This window comes from Aquarana catesbeiana, linkage group LG01 (assembly GCF_042186555.1).
Source record: "Aquarana catesbeiana isolate 2022-GZ linkage group LG01, ASM4218655v1, whole genome shotgun sequence".
NCBI lineage: Eukaryota > Metazoa > Chordata > Amphibia > Anura > Ranidae > Aquarana > Aquarana catesbeiana.
Genome location: NC_133324.1, coordinates 588,028,374 through 588,048,173, shown reverse-complemented (window position 1 = coordinate 588,048,173; position 19,800 = coordinate 588,028,374).

The following is a 19,800-nucleotide window of genomic DNA, read 5'->3' as shown; positions in this document are numbered from 1 at the left end:
CAATAAGTCTAAATCATTAGATGTTTTGACTTGATACGGAGAGAGAATATAACTGCATGCATTCAAAGAAAACTTCAAATGTTTAAGAGAAACTGTTATTACAAGTTATCAAACGAGGAAACATGCTGACATGATTTCTAGATTTCTGCTTTTTAGATGTGGAGAATAGCTAAACATTAACCATAATACACAAATGGGATCTATGTGCCACTTACAACAATATCAACAGGCTGAATTGATTTGGCTCTTTGTACATGCGTTTTCAACATATCCAGCTAGCATATATTTTTGGATGGAGTGAGGAAGTGTTTAAGTAAATGTAGACCCAATCACTAAAATCTCATGTTTTTCTGTAACATGTTAATGTAATTATCTCCATTTTTAGAGCTAAATGTCTGGGGATCCTGCTATAAAGGGTTCTGTTCACATTCTTTCTGTATAGGGTTACTGTATTTTGTCCTCTACTAATTGTGTTCTTGCAATGTCACCCTGTCCCACAAGCTTCTGACTGAGACTACAAGTTGCAATTTCAAGACACATTATGCAGGCATAGGCCACTGTTGTCCCCATCAAAAACCTGGAGAAATGCCATGCAACCATTACTTGAGTGCATGCACGTAGACAAGAAATGGCTGCAACAAGACCGCTGGAGTTCAGCAGTACTGAGATAAAACATAGGATAAAAATAAGGCAAATAAACAAGTATTTTTAGAGCTAAATAATGTCTGGGGATCCTGCTATAAAGGGTTCTGTTCACATTCTTTCTGTATAGTGTTACTGTATTTTGTCCTCTACTAATTGTGTTCTTGCATTGTCACCCTGTCCCACAAGCTTCCGACTGAGACTACAAGTTGCAATTTCAAGACACATTATGCAGGCATAGGCCACTGTTGTCCCCATGAAAAAGCTGGAGAAATGCCATGCAACCATTACTTGAGTGCATGCACGTAGACAAGAAGTGGCTGCAACAAGACCGCTGGAGTTCAGCAGTACTGAGATAAAACATAGGATAAAAATAAGGCAAATAAACAAGTATTTTATTAAAACTGCCTGGTATTGATGGTCAAGGGGAGGAAAAAATTTGGAATTAGTGGTCAATAGAAGGAAAAATTGCCCAGGGTTAGTGATCAGGAGGAGCAAATATACACAGTATTGGTGGTCAGCTGGAGCAAAAAATGTCCAGCATCGATGCTAATGGCATATTTAAAGTTACAGCAAAAAAAAATAAAAAAATAAAGCAAACTATTTACCTGTAATATGCTTTGAAGGTTTAAAGAAAGATACCCATGTTTTTTTTTAAAGCTCTGTAAATGTATGCTAGCATTTATAGGCTAAGGTCTGTGTGAACAAATCCTAAAGTCACTCTGGATAAGAATTCTGATTTAGTAGTGGTCAGTGAATGTTCACAGCAAGCTGAAAACAGTATCTGTTCTTCTGCCTATCAGCTGTTCAGGGCCTTGAGAAGCAAGGGTAAACAGGTATTTAAATAAACATAATCCACGACTAGGAATGAGCTCCAAATTTTTTGTTTGGCAGTTCGTTAATCAGCTGAATTAAAGCTTCGGCCAAGCCTCACCTTTGGCTGCAGTTGAAAGAGAAATTTTTAACAACAGTATATTCAGCTACCAACTGGTATGGATTTCAAGGGGGTCCCCACACAAAAAACATGAAGAAATGATGTAAGTCCCCAAAGTTAATACCAGACCATTATCCTAGCATATGCAGCCTGGTTGGCAAGGGAAGAGGGAGAACTAGCATGCAGCCCTTCCCTCTGAACCATACCAAACCACAAACCCTTAGCATGGGAAGGGTACCTTTTTGATGGGGACCTCCCTAGCAAAGCACCTTCTATCCACGTTGATAAGGAAATGGACCAGGTGGTTGTGGGGGTCTGTGGGGGTCTGTGGGGGACAGGACGTTCATCAAAATTTGAAAGCCCCATATAAAATAAGGGAGGTCCCAGATACCACCCCCATGTGAATGAGTAAAGGGTACTTGGTCGGTAGGGATCATTCAGCACGACTGACATGAATCTGTGGTTGATGATGGATTTATGTTGTATTATGTTAAATCCCACAACATAAATCCATCATCAATCACATCATCCAGCAATGTAGATTCATGTCAGTCATGCTGAATGATCCCTACCGACCCACCAAAGGAAAAACACAAGCTGACTGGGCAACATGTCTGGTACTGACGATCTTGCCAGGGGGAAGTTTGAGGGCATATGGCCTGGTCTAGTTTAGGATGGTGAGTGCATGTTCCCCCCTCCCCCCTTCCCTGGGCTATTACAAAGACTCTGTATTTCTGGTAAGATCAACAAGTATGTTATCTATTGCTAAAAGTTTTCTTCATGGCCTTAAAATATGAGTGATATCTCTCTACCACATTGACAACTACTTTGTGAAGACAGATGAAAAAATATGTGCTTGTATAAATGTGTAAATATTTCTTGTGCTTGACTAATTATCATTGGCTTTTTTAAGGGGTTTAGTCTTAGTTCATCTGCTCTCCTGGTGGCTCTGCTGCATCTAAGAGCAGCAATCCAGAATACAGTTTCCTGGCTCCTCACAGCTCTGCCACTGGCCATGGACAGTGTTGAAATGCATCTGACATCAAATAATCTGATAAGCACATACCTTGCCAGGGTTTTATAGGTGCATTTAATTCTGGATTCAACCAATGTTATTTGAGGTAATGCACTGTCTCGGATCGCATGTGAATTCCACATGATTCCCAGCGCAGTCCTGTGTGACACAAGTAAATGTGCACCGTTCAGGAGATATTTACATGTGTAGCAGCCAGTGACGTTACTAGCAAATGTGCATGGCATGCCATCCATTGAGAGGGCCACGCCACAGCCGTGACTTCTACATGCATACGTGGCAGTGACATCATTGTGGCTCAGCCAGTTTAATGACTGGATCCCGGAAATCCAAGCGGAAGACTAGGTTGAGATGGATCAAACTAAGTTTTAGGATGTAAAAGTTGTTTACCATGCAGAACAATATATAATAAAGATAGCAAAATAATGGAATGTTGGTGGAATTTTACACACAAAAGATATTGGGTGGATAAATTCATTTCATGTGACAACAAACTTCTCACCTACATGTTGGAGTGCCCGTGTGGCCTCCAATATGTGGGTAAAATGATCAAAAAATTTGCAGGATGTATAAGTGAACATATTAATAATATTTGAAAACACAGTGTTTCAAATCATTTTAGGTTACTCCACAACAGAGATCCTAGCTGCTTGGTGTTTTGTGGTACAACACTGAAGAGGAAGTGATCTTAAAAGAACGATTTCACAAAATGAGATGCGTTGGATATATGAACTAAACACATTAAATCCACATGAACTCAATATTGGTATAAGCTTAATTGTTTTATCACAGATTTTTAAATTACAGTACGCATGTGTAATTATAGTTTTTATTTCTCTTAAAGTGGAACTAAAGCCTATTTTTTTTACTTTAACAGTTTCTTTTATTGAGCAAAAAAGAAAATATACATGTGACGGGAGGGCCCCTGGAACCAAGAATCCCTTGGAAAGGTTGAAAAACCCATGTTTCAGCTCCCCATGCACCTCTTATATCTAAGTCACCCTGTGCCATGCTGGCACAGGGTGACTGAGAAAACATATCTTGGATTACTAAAAATGGGACAGTAATATTTATCCACAATATCTCCCAGGATATATGTAAAGACTATTCTTGGTTTGTTTGATTCTGAACTCAACATGTTAGTTGAGAGAGCTGATCACATTGCCCTCTGTACAATGTAGGAGACAGGCCAACTCCTGCTGGAGCTCCTGCTATTGTGAGAAGGTGTCCTGTGTTTATACTTATGATAATGTATAATCTACTATGTGAAGCTCAGTGATGAAACAAGTCTGACGTGTAGTGAAATGCTGATTAATCATAACAATGCTCAGGAGGGCATGGAGTCACATTGGCTGCTTTAAGGGGTGTCTTGTTAGGGTAATATGAGGAAGAGGGGGGACCTCCTCTTCTACTGTATATAAGACTTGTATTTTGGTTTTAATAAACAGTCCATGTTCAGCAACTAAACAAGTATCATCTTGTTTTGTGCTTGTGAGCGGTTGGAATATCTGATATCTATATTCAGACTGGGAGGAATTGGTATATGACGAAAGCACTCAAGAGGAGTGTGGGATGTTTTGTTACATACATATATAAAACATGCATAACAAATGTCCAATACGTTAGTCAATATTATTGGCAATCATCACACTAAGACATCCTGTGATGTTTCAGACATAAACGTGAGACACTTTTTTGACATTTAAGTCAAAAGTCAGGGTATACAACTTTCAAGGTACATTATGCTCTTGTAATCTTTCCCCCCCGATTTTTCCACACAATGTTAACAGGGACACTGGGGGTGCGCAGGTTTATAGTGTAGTAACTCCTTATTGGGTGCAGGTTTCAGAAGTCTGTAGCCACCTGTCCCAGATCTTATTGTATTTTTAAGGGCATCCTCGATTGGAGTACATGAGTTTTTTATAGGGCAGGGTGTTGTTCACTTCTACTATCCAGTTAGTGAGCTCTGGTGGGTTGGGTCTCATCCAAAGCATGGCTATGACTTTTCTCACAGAAAAGAGGGTTTTGTTGAAAAAGTTTTTAGTAAATTTATCCATATCCAGTTCTGGGAAAATACCCAGAAGGCATGGCTTGGGGTGTAGGGTCAGGGGGGAACCCATGTTATCATGTAGAAACTGCACTTTTTGTGTCCAGTAACCATGAACTCTTGGCCAGTTCCAGATTAAGTGATAGAATGTTCCTGTTTCTTGATTGCACATTGGGCAATTAATGGAGTGATCTTGTTTATACCTAGAAAGTGGTGTAAGGTATGATCGGTGGAGTGTAAAGGTCTGTGTCAAGAGTTTGGGTGAAACTAGTTTGCAGGTATCTTAGACTTCACTCCACTCCTCATCCTTCGTGGATCCCAAATCTCCCTCCCATCTAGTCTTCAATGCATACACTGATGTAGATGCCTGGGGGAGGGATAGCATGTTATAAAAGTGAGAAATAAGTTTTTTGGTGTCAGTGCTTTTAATCACTTCCATTAAAGGGTTGTTGTCTAGGGAAGGGTTGCCAGCGGGGAATTGTGTTCTAAAGGTGTGGCGGATTTGTAGGTACCTGAAAAACATTTGGTTTGGTATCGTAAATTCAGATTTCAGTCTGTCAAAAGTCTTTAATTCCCCATTTTGCGTAATGTGAGACAAGTAAAATATTCCTCTGGAGCTCCACACCTCGGGGTCTGGGATCAAGTAGAATTCTGGGAGAGCTGTATTATGCCACAGAGGAGTAAAGTCATGTATTTATGGTGTTTTGAGCTTGTCCGATACAATATCCCATACCCGTCTGAATTGGTAAAGCAAGGATTTGCGTCACCTACTCTCTCTGCACCCCTCACTCCTCCCGTTAGTGCAACAATGGGATCTATGGTTGAATGTGACCAATTAGGACATAGAAATATCAGGAACCTGTCTCTGTCAATTTTGTCTATGTGAGTGGCTATTTGAGTGGCTAAGTAGTATGTGTTAAAGCCTGGTAAAGCCATTCTGGCGAGGTCAGTGGGATTTTTTAATTTGTTCCAGAAAAGTTTATGTCTACTGTTACCCCATATAAATGGTATAAGTATTGCTTCCATAGATTTGAAATGCCTAAGCACTAAGTACACTGGCAAGTGCCATATCATATATAATATTCTGGGCAATATTACCATTTTCACAAGATTTATTCATCCCATTACTCCTACAGGGAGTCAGTCCAAATTTGAGTTTTCTTTTTAAGCATCTCAAAGAGCGGTATTATATTAAGCAGGACGTAGTCAGCTGGAACTCAAGTGTTCTGTATTCCTAAGTATTTGATACAATCTACTCTCTGTAAAGGTAACATGGCTTGGTCTTTTAGCGATGGGAAGCTGTCCCAATTAGTCTCAATTTATCCCAATTGATCCGAAGACCTTAGAAGGAACCAAAACGTTCTATCAAGGCCAGGGCTGTGGGTAGGGAAACTAACTGAGTCGTCCAGGTAGAGCAGGGTGTCGTCTGCATAGGTACTGATCTTCTCTGTAATAGGCCTTTGCTCAGTCCTACTATGTCAGGATGTGCACGTATTGCGATTGCCAGTGGTTCTGCCGTCAGTGCGTAGAGCAGAGGAGATAGAGGGCATCCCTGTCGTGTACCTCTAGTAAGAGGGAACTGTTCAGAGGACCACCCATTGGCCAATACCCTAGCAACTGGACCCTGATATAGTAGTTGAACCCATTTTATAAATCTAGGCCCTAGCCCAAATTTTCCCAGGCAGGTCCATAGATAACACCACTTGACTAAGTCAAACGCCTTGGCCGTGTCCATGGCTACAATCACCCTGGATCCTGGATTTTCATGGGATGTCTGAAGATTTATAAATAACCGTCTGAGGTTGAACGAGGTATTTCTGCCTGGCATGAAGCTCGACTGGTCTTTGTGTACCAGAGATAAAATGACTGTATTGAGGCGGATGGCAAGGACTGTTGCCAAAATCTTGACATCTACCTGGAGTAAGGATATGGGGCGATATGATTCTGGGAGTCTCGTGTCCTTGCCAGGTTTGGAGATTAATACTATTAATGCTTCTCTCAAGGAGGCGATTTTAAATTTGAGTCTTCATATACCGAGTTTTACAGCGAGAGAAGGTTTGGAACAAGAAGTTGATGTTGTGTTGTGTTATGTTGAATACAATTCCATAGGTAAGCCATCCAATCCCGGTGACTTGGATCTGGGGAATTTAGCTATGGCTCCGGCGATCTCCTCCACTGTCAGTGGCACCTCTAATTTTGCGACTTGCTCCTCAGTAAGTTGAGGAATATTTATCTCAGAAAGGAATGATTCCATTGAGGAAGTGTTATCCGAGACTGAGATTGTTTATAGCTTGGCGAAGAAGTCCCTAAAGATTGTTGTCACCTGACTAGGTTCCGTCACTAGTCCATTCTCAGGAGAGTGGAGTGAAATCCCTCTAAAGCCTCTTTTTTAATTAAAATAATAAACATGTTATACTCACCTGCACTGTACAATGATATTGCACAGGGCAGCCCTGAACCTCCTCTTCACCCTGCTGGCGATCTTGGCTCCTCCTCTTCCCCATGTGCTCCCATAGCAAGACACTTGCTGCTTGCATGCTCGCTCCCAAGCTATGTGTGTCTATGGAGCCTGGCTAAGAGTTACTGCTGAGTGGAAAGGAGGACATTATTCCAGGGTACTCTTGATGGTGGAGCTTGATGAGTGGAGATCCTTTCTGGTTTAAGCTCATTTTGACCTGCTTATTTTATATAAGAGGTCAGAGGCATCTGGTGAGTGAGCACTGAATCAGCCGATCAGCTGTGGTGTTGAAGAGTGTATATACAAGGGGAAGAATACTCACAGGTCACATTAATAGTGTAATGGTTGTGAATAGACTGATGCAATGCTGGAACACAAGGACACTTGATCACAGCCTGTGTTATTTTATTTAGCACTGTGTTGACCCGCAGGCACAAGTAGAGTGCCAATTTTGCATGAGGCACTTAATTTGAATTTAGGTTAATTGTACATATATTTATAAAATACTTTTTTTATGCAGCGCCACTTCCTTCTTACATATTTGTTGGTACTTTCAGGTGCAATAGGAAGCACTGTGAAGTGGCAACTGGGTTATCTGGATACATTATTCACAAAGGTTTTTTTTTTCGTTTGTTTTTTTCCCAATTAGTGCAGGTATTTATTTGTATAATTTTTGACCAAAAACTTAAACAAAAAGCACTCATGCAAAACACATTAGCAACCCAAAAATCCAAAGCAAGTATAAAAAGATGTGTGTGAAGATGAGTATATATCAAATCTCTGGAATAATAAAGAGGAATTCACCAAATGTCTGCAGAGAGAAGAACATAAACAGGAAAGAAGATAAGAGGAGAAGATCATGTCAAGATCATGGATAGCACAGGAAAGAAAAAAGATAGATGGAAAGGAGAAAGAAATAAAAGCAAATGAGCAAAGGAAAGAAAAAAAAAAAAAAAGGAGAGAACAGAAATTATTAAAAAAATGGTAAGGGGTATGAGAGGGAAAGTAAAAAGTGGTTAGCGATAAGGGGAAAGAAAGGGAAAGTTATTCAATGTTGTCAATTAATTCTGAGACAAGCCAGCTTAATTTTTTTGCTGAATTGGGAAAAGAACAAATATTTTGTCTCCAATTGACTATATATATTCAACCAGCGGTACCAGTTTTCAAACATTTGAAAATATGAGTTTCCATCCCCACTATCTGATTAATTTGTTTAATAATCAGAGTATGCGTTGGCTTAATGAACTTACAGTTTATTGAAATTAAATTTTTAACTGCATTTATGAAATGTACATGACATGGTGACATGCTACGGTGCAGATTGAAAGCTTGGCAGATTCTTTATAAAAGAGGAGTGTTTTTTTCATGGCTGATGTACCAAAGATTTTCAATATGTGGGTAATGCCACCAAAGTATGTTGTACAAATGAATGTTGTCTCAAGTTGTTGGTATTTCCAACACCTATTAGGTGAACTAAAAAAGTGGCTGTGCAGGATCTCATTTATCCTGGTCTATCCCTGGTATACCTAGTTGTAGTTAGTCACATTCAACTGGCCTCCTTCTGTATGATGAAGAAGAGCTGAAGAAGCTACTTGGTTGATTAGGGAAATATCTTCAACAATGCAGAATAAGTGCAATTGAATGTGACTAACTAATACTCGTAACTCAGACTTTGCTTGTGGAGCTAGTATAGTAGACAAAATCATCATTGCAATTCAGCTCCTGGGTTTTACTATTTATGCCACTCTTTTATGCCTTTATCATATATAAAACTTTTCAGTTAAAAGAGAAGTGTGGGTTTACAAAAACAAACGTACATACTCACCTAGATGGCTGTAGCATTGATTCAATGCTGCAGCTGTACCCAGCTGGCTCTACACCGAGTACTGAGTGTTTAAAGACCTTTCTCAGTTCTCTACCATTAAAAAATCATGCAGCGCCAGCTGCGCCACCATTTAGAAGGGTTTGTGCTCTTAACATATATAATATGTTAATGTGTAACAATGCAATAATAATATTTTTATCATAGATATATTGTATTGTAACTTGCAAAATAAAGTCCACTTTAAAATATAAATAAACGTGTCTGTGTGTATCTTCCACCAATCTGAAAATTAATACACCACGTGTTTCACACCTCACCTGTACCTTTACACACTTACTGACTGTACAGGGACTGTACAGCTGCTGACAGCTGAATATACTCATACTTCTTTAAATTATGCTGATTATTTGCTTATATTATTATCTGCAGAAGAGAAAGATCAGATACTTTTTCTGTCAGTCAATTAGACAAAATCTACCCTTACGGTGGACTCCCCTGTACTGCAAGGGTTAAATGCTTATTTAGTCTAGGGGTGCCAGCATAGGGAGAAATACTTATATTATTCCCCACCAGGGGAAGGAAAGAAAATTGCTCGACTGAGTCAGTGTTGATGTGGGAATGCCTCCTGCAGCACTATTGTGTTCTGCCAGCAGGGAGCCTTACCTACCGGCAGCACACAATGATCACTGCTAGTGACTATAGCCACCGGCAGTGATCGTATGCAAAAGATCCAACAGGCAGTTGTACTAAAGCCAATCAATTGATTGATTTCAGCTCAACCAGCCTGCCCATAGATGGATTGAATCTCGGCTGTCCCTGCTAAACCGGCCGAGATTTGATCCAACTATGACTAGCTTAAGGCTCTCTCAGTCTGGCTACAGCCCTGCACTGCACATAATGATGCCAAGGGACTGCCCGCAGCCCGGAGCTTTGGGCAGAAGAAAATGGCACTGGAGATAGGGATAAGATGGACATGAACACTATTAGTGTGTGTGATGGGAAGGACACTACGGAGTAGAGTCTGTTTAAAAGAGAAGTATGGCCAAAGCTTTTTTGGCCATACTTCTCTTCTAGGTCACAGGAATACAATTACTTGTGCTCTTTTGTGACCCAGAATCAGATGACAGTGGTGGGCTAAAGTCTGCTGTTGGCAGATGTCACAGAGCCACTCCAGGCTCTGGAAGGATCCCAACAATATTGCTGGGATTCGCCTGGATGCCGGAATGTCAGCTGGCTCAACCTCTCAATGCACTATTGAGAGCCCAAAGGCCCGTACACACAATCAGAAAATTGTACAAAGATAACTGCTTTTGAAGCAATCGTACAATAATCTAATCATTGGTACGCAGCTTTCATCCAAAATTATCCGAAAGGACAAGCACAAAACTTTTTCTCATACGATACCAGATCATAAGATTTTCATCTAATCAGTACAGTTTCATCCGAAAATACAATACAAATACAATACAGTACATCACTTCCAAATAATCCCATTGTGTGTACTAGGCTTAAGCCAGCCGCTCCCGCACCCTTCTCAGCCTGGATCCTCAGTGAGTGCTGGAGAGGCAGAAAGTAGAGAAGTGACTGACAGTCATTGCTCTCTGCTCCAGGAAGACAAAGAACTAAATAATCAGCTGTCATGTGATCGCTCAGTTCTTGGGCTTAGAGTCAATGATAGACAGCTGCAGCATCACACAGATGCTGCGGCAGGAAGGTGAGTATAGATGTTGTTTTTTCTGCTATTCCCACACTTTTCCTTTAAGGACTACATATCTTATGGTACCTTACTACCCGTGAGCAGTGATTCCTGGGCTGTTTTCGCCTCCTAAATCGCCTCCTCTCAGCACCTCTAGTCCAGAAGGTAGTCTATCTATATACTGCCAGTGCCAAATTTGACACCAATACATTGAAATCATTCAGATTTGGCAATACTTACACTCTGGTGGATTGATTTAGTAAACAAATGGAGAATCAGCTACAAACACATGATTAGATATTTCAAGTGAGTCTATCTCTACCATATTCACTAACATAAATGACTAGTCACTTATAAAAATAACATATCCTACTCCTTAAATAAATCAACCAATTAGACTTCATTAAATTAAATTAAAATTGTATACGGCATTGCATGGGTTCTATGTATTTATTTATTTACAAATAGCCCGACACAGCCTCATAAAAGTAGACAATTTCTAAGCTCTCAATGATATGCATTTCTTTTTTCATCCTGTAAACTGTCTGATCAGAGTGCCAGGTTTTATGGTATATTTACATTTTATTTTTCATACATCAGGTTCTTCTGAGAAGAAAGCCCCAAATCAATTAGCATGAATATTACCTTCAATAAAGCAGATTGTTTTCCAGGCAAGACTTGTGCTCACGGCTTCAGTCTTCAAAGACTTTGTGGGTTATGACATTCCTTAAATGTGCTGAGCTTTCTTTAACCTTTCATAAAACATTGTGATCTTTATGGACTGTATCATATTGTGCAGTAATGTGCTTTATTGTCCACAGAATAAGCTTTTCTTAAAGATAATTGGAAATCTGGAAATGGCTACTGTCTGCTGATTTTTTTAATACATTTTTTTCTAAAATGGGGCTACTGCAATAATGACCATATCTGCTGGAGATTTAAGATTTGTCTTGGCAGGGAAAATTGATCCATTTCACCTCTGTCTAATGGAAATTTTTATCTTGGATTATCTGTTTATGTAAATGAGCGCTCCTTGGAAAAAATGAGTTAAAGGGTGCTGTAAATTCAGAGGATGTTATTGTATTCTTCAAATGTGTGTTTGCGAAATAAAGTAATACACAAGCAATTCTGAAGATTGCAGTGGAGACGGTTAAGCTTACCTGTTGACAACGTGATAATCATTATTCTGTTTTGCATTTTATTATGTGCATAAAAAGCATAAAAGTTATTCAGTAAGCACAAGACCTCAAATAATGTCAGCGAAATAGTGTGGTGGTTAAAGCTGTTCTGCAGTATCACAAATACAATAAAACTACAGGGTTTGGTTAAAAAAAAAAGCTGTTCTTTAAAGTCTAACATGAGACTTTTTTAAGATTTGTAGTGAGGAACATGTACATGTTGTTATCAGAGTTTCATTTTTTCTGTTACTCCATTGGGTACTCCATTGTTTCCCTCACTTCCTATTCCTGAGTATCCAGAATCAGTTGTCTCTGGATAAAAAGGAAAACAGAAATAAATATTCTTTCCCCAATATGCATTAAAGCCAAAAGTGGAAGATTCATTTTAAAGTGTAAGTAAACCCTCCTATCGTTTTCAGCCAAGGAAGCTGCCATCTTTGCCTCTGTTTAATCTACAACTGCCATGATGCTCCACATGTGATCAGTTATGACACCAACCATTGGATGGTTTGACAGTTTGGTTGAGAGCACAACCAATGGGAGTGTTACATTTCCGGCACGTGCCGGAAATGAAACTGTTTTATGAGTGGGTTTACTTCCGCTTTAAGTACTCCTCACCCACTTCTGTGACACATTTGGCATGTCATTTTTTGGGGAGAGCAGGTACCTAGTTTTGACAGGTACTCCGCTCCAACTTCCGCTCGGGCTGCCTAGGAGACTCAAGCGGAAGTTCTTCTCTCCCCCTCCCTCCCTGCAATCTTCTGGGACATGTCACAGGTCACAGAAGATTGCCCAGCCATTTAGGAGGTGCATCGCGACTTGCACATGTGTAATGCGCACCTGGCTGTGAAGCTGAAAGCTTTCATGGCCAAGTGCACACACTTGTAATGCCGACACCGGGGAGAGGCGAGGGAGAGAACCGAGGGTTCGGGTGGCCGCATCGCTGGATCGTGGGACAGGTAAGTGTGTGTTTGTTAAAAGTCAGCAGCTGCGCTTTTTGTAGCTGCTGACTTTTATTAAACACAAAAACGTCCAGAACTCCGCTTTGGGGTCGACATTCACTCCCTAAAATGACTTTTGCTCCCTGCACTCCATTCCCATAATATAAAAATCTTTTTTCTCCTACTTTTTCTTTTTTAATTCAACTCATGCCCCACTTCCACTCTCACCTAGGTAAAATGACATATTCCTGCTCCCGCAGCCTCCTGAGGTATCCCCATCATGTATCACAGGGGCGTTAGGACCAGGGACACACAGCGACCAGTGGGAAGACCTGGTAACTCATTGCTGATGGCTAGTGGCAAGAATCTTGGAGGAGACAGCCAACTCCCAATGACTACAGAGAAGAAGATGCTGATACGAGACCTGGGCTGTGCCAGTTGAGAATCAGATTGTAGAAGTTCCTTTCAAGTTTTTTCTGGAGTGGGCTTAAAATTGAAATCCCTCAGCCTCTAATTCCTTTTTGTATTTGCCTATCTGAGCTCTTTTACACCTATAGTACCATGTGTTGTTAAAACAAGGTATTGAGTAGTCTTTTTTAATGTTATTGCCCTATAAAAAAAGTAAATAATAAATAGTAAATAATGTATGTTGTTTCTATTTGATACATATATTTTGTTATATAAAAAAAATGTTTAATACAGGGTGCACCTATGAAACCAGATTAATAAAACACTATGGGTTTTGTAAAAAGAAAGCATAGCAGAAGATGTTTAACTTTAGGCTCTCTTTCATTGATTAAAGCCCTTATTTGGAACCATCTGAACAGAACAGGAGGAAGATGAGTAATTATATATAACTTCCTAACAGAAAAGGAAACAAAGGGACTTTAAAGAAAAAAATTAGCTTCCTAGAGCATGTCAACATCCTAATTAAACCAGAAACAAAATTATCTCACATGGATAATTCCTGTATTAGGTGGACTTTTAAGGAACAATATGAGACATGTACACAATAGTTTCTATAAAATTTCAGGTTTATTTAACATCATTAAATAACATATGAATAAAAAATAGGCTTCCAAACAAAGCTAGCCAATAGGGGAACATGGGACCCCTATGGGAAATGTGCATGTATCCTCAACTGAATTATGAACAAGAGTGATAATCCTTACACTAAATATGATACATAACATCCAGATGCTCTTGTCCCAAGGGCGGTCAACGGGTTTTGGTAATTTTTTAGTTCCCGATATACCAGTCTGCGGAGTGGACACAGGGGCTCAAGTGTGCCAACCCCAGGGCAGGTGCATGGAAACAGGAGAGAGTTCTAGTCATAGAATATATACAAAATGAGTACATATGAGGATGAACCAAAGAAGCAACCACACCTATTACAATATTCAGAAGTTCAAATACAAGGAAAGGGCTTACTTGTAAAGCCACTAGAATTCAGTCTGGAATTTTACAGGTAAATGCTTGCTTGAATCAATTAGGGATCGGTGTCCAAGTATTCCACAGATATAAATGATGATAGTCAGCACCAGTAAGACCCAGTGAGCTAGGGTAACTAAACTAATCTGAGGAGAAATGTGTACATCTCATGGGTAGATATTAATATACTCCAACCCCCCCCATAACTTCACAAAACCAAGATAGCCTTAAACTCCTGCATATATGAGAAAACAAACTTACTTTACTTGCAGTGGCATGAATTTGTAATATTGTAATAGGGTGATTTCTTCTTTGGTTCAATCTCATATGTACTCATTTTGTATATATTCTATACCTAGAACTCCCTCCTGTTTTCATGCACCTGGGGTTGGCACACTTGAGCCCCTGTGTCCGCCCCCCAGACTGGTTTATCAGGGACCGAAAAAATATCGTAATGTAAGCCATATAATATATATGTTTTAGCTTAAATTTTAACTTAGTTTGTTTATTTTAAGATAATTTTGTCTGTACCCCCAAAATCAAACTGTCACGAAGAAGCTACTGTTTAGCAAAACGCGTTGACCTCCCTTGGGACAAGAGCATCTGGATGTTATGTATCATATTTAGTGTAATGATTATCACTCTTGTTCATGATTCGGTTGAGGGTATATGCACATTTCCCATAGGGGTCCCATTTTCCCCTATTGGCTGGCTTTGCTTCAAAGCCTATTTTTTATTCATATATCTTTTAATGGTAAGGGAAGGGGATCACCACTCCAGGTGGAAATGTGCATATGAGACTCTCCTCGGAACTGGAACACCAGGTGCCGGCTAAGCATATAGCAACTTGAGGCAAAAAAGAAGTTCTGGACAGCCGCACTCCGGAATATAGCCTTTATTTATAAAAAGTCCAAATGGCACAAACGAGCTGAAGCGTTTCACACTTAACAGTGCTTAGTCAGCTATGACTAAGCACTGTTAAGTGTGAAACGCGTCAGCTCTTTGTCCCATTTTTTTGCTGTGGCTTGTATTTGTTGTATTATTTATAAATAAAGGCTATATTCTGGAGTGCGCCTGTCCAGAACTTCTTTTTTTCCTCATGTATCTTTTAATGGTGTTAAATAAAGTTAACATTTTATAGAAACTATTGTGTACAGGTCTCATGTTGTGCCTTAAAAGTCCACCTAAGGCTCCATGCACACTGAAGCTCATAAACGGCTGTTTTTGGGAGTTTGGGCGTTTTTTCTAACAGCCCATAAACTCCCCTATATGTTATTCTATGTGTCCATGCACACATGAACATTTTTGGATGTTTACCAGCAGTGGAGTTTATGGGCTGTTTTCTGAACGCCATAAAATCACGTTCAGGAGTCGTTTTTCTGACCACAAAAAATGACAAACGCTGATAAACGTTGATAAATGCTCAAAAACGTGGCTCAGCATTTTTTAACGTTTTTGATCCATTAAAAAAAAGAAAAAAAAGCTAATAAACGCTATTGCGAAAACGTTAAAAAACCTTGAAAGACTCACTGCAAAGCTACTGGCGTTTTTGTAATGTTATTTTAATGTCCAGTGTGCATGGAGCCTAATATTCACAGGAATTATCCATGTGAGATAATTTTGTTAAATGTCTTTTAAGGTACCAATTCAAAGCACACTATATATAAAGTCAACCATTTTTCTTTTAAAAGTATTCAAGATAAAATGTGTATTTCTTGCTGTTCCTTATACATATGCATTTCATGTACAGTAGTTCGCCCCAGACATCCTAATAAATAAAGTATGACTACATGTACATTTTTCACAATCCATGATTTCATTGTTGGTTCTGGTGAGTATTAGGATATCAGAAAGTTTCAATACGTTTCTCGGGTCAGCGTTTGCTTCTTCAGGAAGAAATGGGGGGATAATGGTCTCATGAACAACAATAATATGATAATCACAGTTGTACATAATGTAAAAAAGGGTGGGGTTCCCAGTGGTAACCATATCCAACCATCCAATATATTAACCACAGAAAAGGGGTCCAAGATGTGGTACCATTAACAAGGATTACAGTTGTAGAGTGCCTCCTCTTTGTTGACCGTTGGATTAGATTATCCTGGAGGATGAGTAACTGCCCAGATCTTTTACTTGTATGTGCATAGATGCCTGAGCTATTAAAGGGATATTAAACCCAAAACCACCTGGTCATCTGGCCATTAACACAACACCTGTATTAGAGTTCCCCCCCCACACAGTGGATGAAGGAGCACAGGGGGCACATTTGGACAGCAGCATTGTCAGTCTATGGTGAGAGGAGTGTTAAATATACCAGCAGTTTTAAATACACAAACAAATTGAAGCCAAACTATATAAGCAGTTACAGTAAACAGTTTTTTTTTCTTTTGGAATAAAGAATTTATATGAATAAATAAAAGTTGACAATTGTAAGCACCCCTGTCAATAGTAAATGGTTTGTCTCATCTCTGTAAACCGATACATTTGCAGGAGAGCTTAGTCTTTTGAAAAACTACAGGCTTACTGGCTGGATCACTAGATGAAAATAGAACCAAGAAAGCCTAAAAAAGAAAATGAATACAGCCATCACATCTAAGAATTGGTAAAGTGCAATATAATAAATGTTTGCTTTTGGGCTTTTTACCACTTTATCAGCAAAGCAGATAAGGCACGCTGAAAAGTAAATGAAAAGCAGCCTAGAACACCACCTGCTTGCTTGAAAGGAAAATTTTAAATACTGATACAGTATGTAATATTTCTATGAAAAAAGTACTGATCCATACAGTACTTCCCATTTAAAATTCCAAGCAAATAACAACCTCATCATAACATCTGGATAGATGCATATGTTCTTTCAAAGGATGCTGCTGCTACATTTGCTTCTGTTTTGTGGGCATCGGAAAAGTCCAAAATAAGGCATCTGCATCTGCTCTGCTCTGAAATCAGTTTGGTGAATCATAATTTTGAGGAAATTGCATTGAAATTTACAGGTGACTAATCTCTAAAGTCAATTTTTTTCTATTTGTAAGGCAAATGGGCAAGCTAGCGTCAAAAGGCATAGAAAATCAGACACTGCAATGGGTGATTTGTTTCGATGCCAAAAATGTTTTTTTTTTTTTTTTTTTTTTTTTAATTTAAACCTTCAGTGGTGAGAGGGTCTTTTTAATATGGCTTTGAAGGCGGCATGAAAATTGCATACATCTTTTCATTTATACCAAAGCCCTTCATGGATACCAAAGCCCTTGTGCTGCCAGAGCCCCCTTTCCTCTACTATCTATATTTTTTTATATAGTCTTATATTTCCAGTAAAAAAAAACACAAAAAAACAAGTAAAAATAAACTCAAAACAATATCCACATATTTAGTAAACTATAAAAGATGAGGTTGTGTCAAGTAAATGAATACCAAATATGTCAATCCTCAAAATTGCATGTGCCCATGAAACTCTACTATGAAAAACGACAATACCAAAATGTTCTCATAGGGGACGCTTTAAAAGTCTTTCTGGCTCTTCAAATTAGAGAATATAGTGAATGATGACAATAGAATTATTGCTCTCACTGCGCAATCAATTGTTTTTGTATGCCTGCACACCCCGACAAATGCATTTGCATTTGTATATACAAAAGGCGGAGGACTTTTACATTTTACATACTGTGCTCAGTCAGCTTCTCTCCCATCCATAGCAGCTGGGGTTTAACAGCTCTAAACCCATGAGTGCTCAGAGAGCTGGACTGGATCGCATTAGCAGCTGTCTTCAGCATGGAGGATGACTGGATCGCATTGGCAGCAGTCATCAGCATGGAGGAGGTCTGGATCGCATCAGCAGCAGTCATCAGCATGGAGGAGGACTGGATTGCATCAGCAGCAGTCTGCATGGAGGATGACTGGATCGCATTAGCAGCAGTTGCCTGCATGGAGGAGGACTGGATGGCATCAGCAGCAGTCATCTGCATGGAGGAGCACTGGATCGCATCAGCAGCAGTCATCAGCATAGAGGAGGACTGGATTGCATCAGCAGCAGTCATCACCTTGGAGGAGGACTGGATCGCATCAGCAGCAGTCATCAGTATGGAGGAGGACTGGATCACATCAGCAGGAGTCGTCTGCATGGAGGAGGACTGGATCGCATCAGCAGCAGTCTGCATGGAGGAGGACTGGATTGCATTAGCAGCAGTTGCCTGCATGGAGGAGGACTGGATCTCATCAGCAGCAGTCATCTGCATGGAGGAGGACTGGATCACATCAGCAGCAGTCAGCATCACATCAGGCTGGGTAGCCAGCACCAGTTCTGCAGACCGGACAGCAGGCACTGGATTGATGGGCACAGGATCAGCAGGCAACATGGATAGTGACAGAGTTATAAGAGCAGGAGAAAAGTTTTGTTTCTTTTTCTTTGGCTTGGATAGAGAAGTCCTGCATGTAGTTGCCTTGTGCTGACCAGATTATACTGCTGATGGAGAGGTAGTAACAGTACTGGGAAGAATAGAGGAAAGGGTAGCAGAAATACATGAAGAGGCCTGAGATGTTGCTATGGGTAACGGCACTGCAGGGGGAGCTTTCGATGGATTGCATATAGAGGAAGTGTGGTTACTGGTGGCAGGTACTGATCTACAGGAGGTAACGAACACTCAGTAGCAGCTGTTGTTGCCATACCTCCAAACATTTTGAGATGGGAATGAGGGACACCTACTAGCAAACGTATGTAGGCATAGGACACACCCCTGCCACTCCCCTTAAAGGGGACATAGCAAAAATAAAGGTTAATCAAATCCACAAGTGCTTTTTTTTACGACTAATATTCCTTTATATTGGCTTTTAAAATTGACAAATGCAGCAATTTAGAATTTGGATGAAAGGTTTAGCACTGGGAAACACTTTTTTAAAGATGAAAAGTGCATTTTATATACAACTATATAGATCAGACCAAAATGAGGGACAAATGAGGAGGAAAGAGGGACAGAGGGACATTACTCCAAATCAGGGACGGTCCCTCGAAATCAGGGACAGTTGGGAGCTATGGTGGTTGCTAAGGGTAACAAAGGGACAGATTCTTGATTCTTAGCAGCAGCTCCGACTTTATGTAACTAGCACTGGGTACATGATCTCCGACCAAGCTTGTAGTAGAGGGTGAACTAAAGTCAGTTTATCTCTCCCTTGCTCACATTGCTCAATTAAACAGTGCACAGCAGCAATACAATCCAACACCACCTGTTGTGAATAGGCTAAATACTGCTGGAAAAAAGAACTTGCACAATGTTTCAGCAACCATCCCAAAAATCTAGCCTGGTACATAGTAAATGGAGGAGTGAAAACATACCCTCCTTTCCAGATTGTAAGCTTTAACGAGCAGGGCCCTCTGATCCCTTCTGTATTGAATTGTATTGTAACTGTACTGTCTTCCCTAATGTTGTAAAGTGCTGCACAAACTGTTGGCGCTATATACATCTGGTATAGTAATAATAATAATCATGACCCTGAGAGGTAAACTGAAATATTAGCTCAGAACAGACCTGAATCAAAGGTTGTACTTCACTACGTGAGAACCCTCAACAGCTAAAGTATGTGCGGTCAGAATGCTTCCAAGCAGCTCCTCCTCAGTCAGATCCTGCCAA